Here is a 10,796-nt window from a genome sequence, read left to right on the forward strand (position 1 = left end):
GAGTGATTAACTAACTAAATGAATGCGAATAACGGAGAGACGAATCCGGACATAGATATTTCCTTTTCTTTTTATTCATTCCTTTTAATTTATTGCATTTTTTTTACAATCTTTAGTTTTTTTTCATCTTTAAACATTTTCTTAAATAATATGAAGTGAATAAAACGATCGTATCACAGAAATGACACATCCATTACAAAAATCACTTATGAGTTGTGTAACCTTTGTATAGACTAACGCCTATGCTAGTGCTAACCTCTGTAATGGTACCATCAATTAAAATATCCACTATATAACATGAATATCGACCACAGAGGATTTTAGCATGTCTATTGCCTTCTGTTAATATAATGATAACGACCACAGCATGATCATTTTTCGTCTATATTTACTTGAGATAGCAATCACAGGGGACTGCAGAATGATTCTTTCATCTTCTAGATTACAGAAATATTACGTGAACCTGTGGCATGCTTGTTTTCCCGCTAAATAATATGAATAGCGACCACATGAGTTCGTAACAATTGCCACAGGGGACAGTGGCTTGATCATGACGTCCTCTTTATAACATAGATAGCGATCACAGGGGACTGTGGAATGACCATGACGTCCTCTTTATAACATAGATAGTGACCAAAGGGGCCTGTGGCCTGATCAAGACGTCCTCTTTATAACACAGATAGTGACCACAGGGGACTGTGGCCTGATCATGATGTCCTCTTTATAACACAGATAGTGACCACAGGGGCCTGTGGCCTGGTCATCTTTATAACATAGATAGCGACCACCGGGGACTGTGGAATGATCATTGAATCTTCTGCATTACATAAGTAACGATCACAGGGGACTGTGGAATGATCATGACGTCATCTTTATAACCCAGATAGCGGCCACAGGGGACTGAAGCCTGATCATGACGTCCTCTTTATAACATAGATAGCGACCACAGGGGACTGTGGCCTGATCATGACGTCCTCTTTATAACACAGATAGAGACCACAGGGGACTGTAGCCTGATCATGACGTCCTCTTTATAACACAGATAGTGACCACAGGGGACTGTGGCCTGATCATGACGTCCTCTTTATAACCCAGATAGTGACCACAGGGGACTGTGGCCTGATCATGGTGTCCTCTTTATAACCCAGATAGTGACCACAGGGGACTGTGGCCTGATCATGGTGTCCTCTTTATAACACAGATAGTGACCACAGGGGACTGTGGCATGATCATGACGTCCTCTTTATAACATAGATAGCGACCACAGGGGACTGTGGCCTGATCATGACGTCATCTTTATAACATAGATAGTGACCACAGGGGACTGTGGCCTGATCATGACGTCATCTTTATAACATAGATAGCGACCACATGGGACTGTGGCATGATCATGACGTCCTCTTTATAACATAGATAGCGACCACAGGGGACTGTGGCCTGATCATGACGTCATCTTTATAACACAGAGAGCGATCATAATCACGGGAGATGGTGGTATGAGAATTGCATCTTCTGCATTGCGTAAGTAACGATCACAGGAGACTGGAATGGGCACATTGATTGTGTGACACAGTGACCATGTTCACCAAGTTTGATATCATTGTATATAGAGAATACATGGTCAGTGTCTTAAAATATAAGCTGTATTTTGGCGAGGGTAAAGAAAGACAAAAGTGGCGAGCCTTGGCGAGCCACTTTTGTCTTTCTGTCCCGAGCCAAAAATACAGCTTATATTTTAAGACACTGACCATGTATTCTATTTATCCTGCAACAGTCATAAAAATAATCATCAAAAATAATCATTTTGAAGTGAACCGGTGTCAAAAATGACAGAAATATGTTCGCCTTTTAAACGTAGTTTCACTTTGAAGTAGGTCAGTCGAACTGACGCACGTGCTAAGATTCCAAAATACAGCTGTTTTCCGTCACTGCCGTATACAGCAAAAATATATACGGTGGGTGTATTCCGACAATGCGGTGGCAGTTGCAGGATAAAATACAAACATGAGTTCATTACGGTTTTTTTTAAATAAGAGACAGGTTGGTAGAGGCGGAGCACGATATTAATTTGTTCGGGGTGTAATTAATTATTTTTCCACTTTAAAATCAAAAGAAACAATTCGAAGCTCCAACTTCCGGAGAGTTGTTTATTGTATGAAAATACCACAGCCTATTCTTGTGTTAAATATATAATAATTACTCTTTGTCGGTGATGTAATGTATTTAATAGAAAGTGCTTGAATTACCAGTTTAGACTAAAATAAAATATATAAAATATAACAAAAAACTTTCTTGGCAATGTACATTATATCGGAAATGTTGCTTGAAACAATATTAGCTAATGTTCTAAGAGTTATGCCCCCTACCACGGAAATAACGTGTTTGAGTCGGTATGGACATTATGATAATAATATATTAGTTATATTGTCTATACAGTTAAAAAACATTGAGCTTTGTGTTATTATTTCCTGGTCTGACAATTGTCAGTTCGACTTCGTTTTATTTCATCAAAATGTTTAGGCAAATTAAGGAAATAAACCTGTTATTTGATCAATAAACGGAATCTTAATCCATAATTGATTTTTGAGTGCTCAAAAATGAAACAACGATTATTTAATAAAATGTCTGAATTGATCTGTCATTCGGATTTCCTGTAACAGTTTACGTCAAATCGCCAAAGACTGGAATTATGAATCATTTCGGGTTGTTACAATATTCCCTTACTTTTAGTCCGATTTACGCCATGTAATTCTATAAACATCACTATCCACTGAACAAACTCTAATGACGCCATAATGACGTAGTTACCATAGAAACAAACAAAGATTTGATAATTATGTGTCCTATCTTGACAGTGATTCTCCAAAAATTTCCGAAACTGCCCAAAAGACCTACGTGTAGTACAGAAAATGCTTTTAATTCAGTGGCACATGCTTTTGTACCTGGTTTATCGTACTGACTGACGTTAAGGAATATTCAGGCATATGATCAAATTTAAAACTTCTTTTTGTCATCATTTCGATAGTTACTGTGCTTATTGTGCCTTTTGACATCTACTGTACCGATTACACATCTACTGACATATTAGACAGCTATTGTACCTATACGACCTATGTTGTACCTATTAGATAACTACTATACATATATGACGACTACTGTACGTATACGACAACTATTGTACATATACGACAACTGCTGTACATATACGACAACTACTGTACATATACGACGACTACTATACATATACGACAACTACTGTACATATACGACAACTGCTGTACATATACGACAACTACTGTACATATACGACAACTACTGTACATATACGACAACCACTGTACATATACGACAACCACTGTACATATACGACAACTACTGTACATATACGACAACTGCTGTACATATACGACAACTACTGTACATATACGACAACTGCTGTACATATACGGCAACTGCTGTACATATACGACAACTACTGTACATATACGACAACCACTGTACATATACGACAACTACTGTACATATACGACAACTACTGTACATATACGACAACTGCTGTACATATACGACAACTGCTGTACATATACGACAACAACTGTACATATACGACAACTACTGTACATATACAACTACTATACATATACGACAACTACTGTACATATACGACAACTGCTGTACATATACGTCAACTACTGTACATATACGACAACTGCTGTACATATACGACAACTATTGTACATATACGACAACTACTGTACATATACGACAACTACTGTACATATACGACAACTGCTGTACATATACGACAACTATTGTACATATACGACAACTACTGTACATATACGACAACTGCTGTACATATACGACAACTACTGTACATATACGACAACTACTGTACATATACGACAACTACTGTACATATACGACAACTGCTGTACATATACGACAACTACTGTACATATACGACAACTATTGTACATATACGACAACTGCTGTACATATACGACAACTGCTGTACATATACGACAACTACTATACATATACGACAACCACTGTACATATACGACAACCACTGTACATATACGACGACTACTGTACATATACGACAACTGCTGTACATATACGACAACTACTGTACATATACGACAACTGCTGTACATATACGACAACTACTGTACATATACGACAACTGCTGTACATATACGACATCTACTGTACATATACGACAACTGCTGTACATATACGACAACTACTGTACATATACGACAACTATTGTACCTATACGACATCTACTGTACATATACGACAACTACTGTACATATACGACGACTACTGTACATATACGACAACTTCTGTACATATACGACGACTACTGTACATATACGACAACTACTGTACATATACGACGACTACTGTACATATACGACAACTACTGTACATATACGACAACTGCTGTACATATACGACAACTGCTGTACATATACGACAACTACTGTACATATACGACAACTACTGTACATATACGACAACCACTGTGCATATACGACAACTACTGTACATATACGACAACTGCTGTACATATACGACAACCACTGTACATATACGACAACTACTGTACATATACGACAACTACTGTACATATACGACAACTACTGTACATATACGACAACTACTGTACATATACGACAACTGCTGTACATATACGACAACTACTGTACATATATGACAACTGCTGTACATATACGACAACCACTGTGCATATACGACAACTACTGTACATATATGACAACTACTGTACATATATGACAACTACTGTACATATACGACAACTACTGTACATATATGACAACTACTGTACATATACGACAACTACTGTACATATATGACAACTACTGTACATATACGACAACTACTGTACATATACGACAACTGCTGTACATATACGACAACTGCTGTACATATACGACAACTACTGTACATATACGACAACTACTGTACATATACGACAACTACTGTACATATATGACAACTACTGTACATATACGACAACTACTGTACATATACGACAACTGCTGTACATATACGACAACCACTGTACATATACGACAACTACTGTACATATACGACAACTACTGTACATATACGACAACTACTGTACATATACGACAACTGCTGTACATATACGACAACTACTGTACATATATGACAACTGCTGTACATATACGACAACCACTGTGCATATACGACAACTACTGTACATATATGACAACTACTGTACATATATGACAACTACTGTACATATACGACAACTACTGTACATATATGACAACTACTGTACATATACGACAACTACTGTACATATATGACAACTACTGTACATATACGACAACTACTGTACATATACGACAACTGCTGTACATATACGACAACTGCTGTACATATACGACAACTACTGTACATATATGACAACTACTGTACATATACGACAACTACTGTACATATATGACAACTACTGTACATATACGACAACTACTGTACATATACGACAACTGCTGTACATATACGACAACTACTGTACATATACGACAACTGCTGTACATATACGACAACTGCTGTACATATACGACAACTGCTGTACATATACGACAACCACTGTGCATATACGACAACTACTGTACATATACGACAACTACTGTACATATACGACAACTACTGTACATATACGACAACTGCTGTACATATACGACAACTACTGTACATATACGACAACTACTGTACATATACGACAACTACTGTACATATACGACAACTGCTGTACATATACGACAACTACTGTACATATACGACAACTGCTGTACATATACGACAACTACTGTACATATACGACGACTACTGTACATATACGACAACTTCTGTACATATACGACAACTACTGTACATATACGACAACTATTGTACCTATACGACATCTGTTGTACCTATTTGACAACTACTGTACATATACGACGACTACTGTACATATACGACAACTATTGTACATATACGACAACTACTGTACATATACGACAACTACTGTACATATACGACAACTGATGTACATATACGACAACTACTGTACATATACGACAACTACTGTACATATACGACAACTACTGTACATATACGACAACTACTGTACATATACGACAACTGATGTACATATACGACAACCACTGTACATATACGACAACCACTGTACATATACGACAACTATTGTACATATACGACAACTATTGTACCTATACGACAACTTCTGTACATATACGACAACTACTGTACATATACGACAACCACTGTACATATACGACAACCACTCTACATATACGACAACTAATGTACATATACGACAACCACTGTACATATACGACAACTACTGTACATATACGACAACTATTGTACCTATACGACATCTGTTGTACCTATTTGACAACTACTGTACATAAACGACAAATACTCTTCCTATTAGATAATTACTGTACCTATTAGACAACTAATCTACCTATTTAGACAACTACTCTACCTATTTAGACAACTACTCTACCTATTTAGACAACTACTCTACCTATTTAGACAACTACTCTCCCTATTTAGACAACTACTCTACCTATTTAGACAACTACTCTACCTATTAGACAACTACTCTACCTATTAGACTAATAATGTACGTATTTAGACAACTACTCTACCTATTTAGACAACTACTCTACCTATTTAGACAAATACTCTACCTATTTAGACAAATACTCTACCTATTTAGACAAATACTCTACCTATTTAGACAAATACTCTACCTATTTAGACAAATACTCTACCTATTTAGACAACTACTCTACCTATTAGACAACTACTCTACCTATTAGACTAATAATGTACGTATTTAGACACTACACTGCTCTCCCTATATGACAAATACTTTACCTATTTAGACAACTACTCTACCTATTTAGACAACTACTCTATCTATTTAGACAAATACTGTACCTATTTAGACAACAACTCTACCTATTTAGACAACAACTCTACCTATTTAGACAACAACTCTACCTATTTAGACAACAACTCTACCTATTTAGACAACAACTCTACCTATTTAGACAACTACTCTACCTATTTAGACAACTACTCTACCTATTTAGACAAATACTCTACCTATTTAGACAACTACTCTACCTATTTAGACAAATACTCTACCTATTTAGACAAACAATCTACCTATTTAGACAAACACTCTACCTATTTTGACAACTACTCTACCTATTTAGACAACTACTCTACCTATTTAGACAACTACTCTACCTATTTAGACAAATACTCTACCTATTTAGACAAACAATCTACCTATTTAGACAAATACTCTACTTATTTTGACAACTACTCTACCTATTTAGACAACTACTCTACCTATTTAGACAAATACTCTACCTATTTAGACAAATAATCTACCTATTTAGACAAATAATCTACCTATTTAGACAAATACTCTACCTATTTAGACAAATAATCTACCTATTTAGACAAATAATCTACCTATTTAGACAAATACTCTACCTATTTAGACAAATACTCTACCTATTTAGACAAATAATCTACCTATTTAGACAAATACTCTACCTATTTAGACAAATACTCTACCTATTTAGACAAATACTCTACCTATTTAGACAAATACTCTACCTATTTAGACAAATAATCTACCTATTTAGACAAATACTCTACCTATTTAGACAAATACTCTACCTATTTAGACAAATACTCTACCTATTTAGACAAATAATCTACCTATTTAGACAAATACTCTACCTATTTAGACAAATACTCTACCTATTTAGACAAATAATCTACCTATTTAGACAAATAATCTACCTATTTAGACAAATACTCTACCTATTTAGACAAATACTCTACCTATTTAGACAAATAATCTACCTATTTAGACAAATACTCTACCTATTTAGACAAATACTCTACCTATTTAGACAAATACTCTACCTATTTAGACAAATACTCTACCTATTTAGACAAATAATCTACCTATTTAGACAAATACTCTACCTATTTAGACAAATACTCTACCTATTTAGACAAATAATCTACCTATTTAGACAAATACTCTACCTATTTAGACAAATACTCTACCTATTTAGACAAATAATCTACCTATTTAGACAAATACTCTTCCTATTTAGACAAACAATCTACCTATTTAGACAAATACTCTACTTATTTTGACAACTACTCTACCTATTTAGACAACTACTCTACCTATTAGACAAATACTCTACCTATTTAGACAAATACTCTACCTATTTAGACAAATACTCTACCTATTTAGACAAATAATCTACCTATTTAGACAAATACTCTACCTATTTAGACAAATACTCTACCTATTTAGACAACTACTCTACCTATTTAGACAACTACTCTACCTATTTAGACAAATACTCTACCTATTAGACAAATACTCTTCCTATTTAGACAAATACTCTACCTATTAGACAAATACCCTTCCTATTAGACTAATAATGTACGTATTTAGACACTACACTGCTCTACCTATTTAGACAACTACTATCGCTATTAGACATCATAACTTATATTTAGAGTCTCTGTTCAATTGTAATGTCCTTTGTAAAATCAATGTTCAACCAAAGGCAGGATATTTCGGATCATATTGTTTCAAAATCTTTTCTTTTGAGTCGATATTTTAGCAGAAGCCAGCTATTGATCAAAGCGGAAGCATCCGTATTGCGGATGTGTCCTCCATATCTCCCCTCCGTCATACGTATCGCCCTCCTCCTCCTCCTCCTCCTCCTCCTCGACACTCATTCGTATCTTATCATTCTTCATGGTCACATCTGGTTGGCCACTTTCGTCTGTGTCATTTGTTTGTAAATCTTCACCATCAATCATATGTCACCAGTTGACATCAGGCAGTTTGTGACAGGGTTAATGGTATTTGAACAAGTACGCGTGTTCATCAAGGGAAAAGACATAATTCTCTGACCTTTCATCCAAAAAATGTAGACATCACTCTAGATTGGCAAACGAAAGTCGGATAACGTATATATTTCCGGAGCAGACGACGGTTGCCCAGAGCAAACAGACGTGGCGGGAAAATGGCGTGTTTTATATTTACCAAACTGTAATCACTCATACAATTATTGATCTTGAATGGCGTCTGTCTTCAAACGAGGGTTCCGAGGGGAGCCCAGCACCGATATTAAAACTACAAATTATGTACGGTAATTCTCATCCGCGTCTCATTTAAACAAAGTGTCCAAGGGGACACAATTTAGTTCTATCTTAGATTAAAACTCATGATTTGTTCATTTATATAGCAATGGTAATATGTTTGAAACTCGATAGGGAAATATGCTTGGATCCATGTTTCGATCACGTGACCGACGTCATCTGAAAGGAGTGGTATTAAAATCACAAGTCGAGGGCAGATATCACTTTTCTTGGACAAACAGCACACCGTTGGGAAAAGCTGGAGACAGAGGTATGCAGACTAGTGGAAAACAATGCAATTGATATGTCCTTTGTGTAAATTGAACTCTACTTTTTTGTGTATCTGTGGGGAGAAATATATTCTTAATCCGTTCGTTTTTTTCAGTTTTTCTTTTGAATAGTCTGAAACCTGTTGTAGACAGCAACATGAATAATGTGTTTCACAACGAGGGAATCCGTGGTTTAATTTTCTAATGTCATATATGATATATCTACTTTCTTCTTGAGACTTTTATCGTTTTTTAGGTCGTCATAGATATTTGACATTCAAACATGTATATTTCATCAAGTCAAACAGTACTAGAAATAGAGAATTAAGGTCTTAATACACAGTAGTGTTAATACACCGTGGTGGTATACCCAGTGGTGTTAATACACAGTGGTGTTAATACACAGTGGTGTTATACACAGTGATGTTATACACAGTGGTGTTATACACAGTGGTGTTATACACAGTGGTGTTATACACAGTAGTGTTAATACACAGTAGTGTTATACACAGTAGTGTTATACACAGTAGTGTTATACACAGTGGTGTTATACACAGTGGTGTTATACACAGTGGTGTTAATACACAGTAGTGTTATACACAGTGGTGTTATACACAGTGGTGTTATACACAGTAGTGTTAATACACAGTGGTGTTAATACACAGTGGTGTTATACACAGTGGTGTTATACACAGTGGTGTTATACACAGTAGTGTTAATACACAGTGGTGTTATACACAGTAGTGTCAATACACAGTGGTGTTATACACAGTAGTGTTAATACACAGTGGTGGTATACCCAGTGGTGTTAATACACAGTGGTGTTAATACACAGTGGTGTTATACACAGTGATGTTATACACAGTGGTGTTATACACAGTAGTGTTATACCCAGTGGTGTTAATACACAGTGGTGTTATACACAGTAGTGTTATACACAGTGGTGTTATACACAGTAGTGTTATACACAGTGGTGTTATACACAGTAGTGTTAATACACAGTGGTGTTATACACAGTGGTGTTATACACAGTGGTGTTATACACAGTAATGTTACTACACAGTGGTGTTAATACACAGTGGTGTTATACACAGTGGTGTTATACACAGTGGTGTTATACACAGTGGTGTTAATACACAGTGGTGTTATACACAGTGGTGTTATACACAGTAATGTTACTACACAGTGGTGTTAATACACAGTAGTGTTATACACAGTGGTGTTATACACAGTAGTGTTATACACAGTAATGTT

Source organism: Pecten maximus, chromosome 14, assembly GCF_902652985.1.
Source record: "Pecten maximus chromosome 14, xPecMax1.1, whole genome shotgun sequence".
In the NCBI taxonomy this organism is placed as follows: domain Eukaryota; kingdom Metazoa; phylum Mollusca; class Bivalvia; order Pectinida; family Pectinidae; genus Pecten; species Pecten maximus.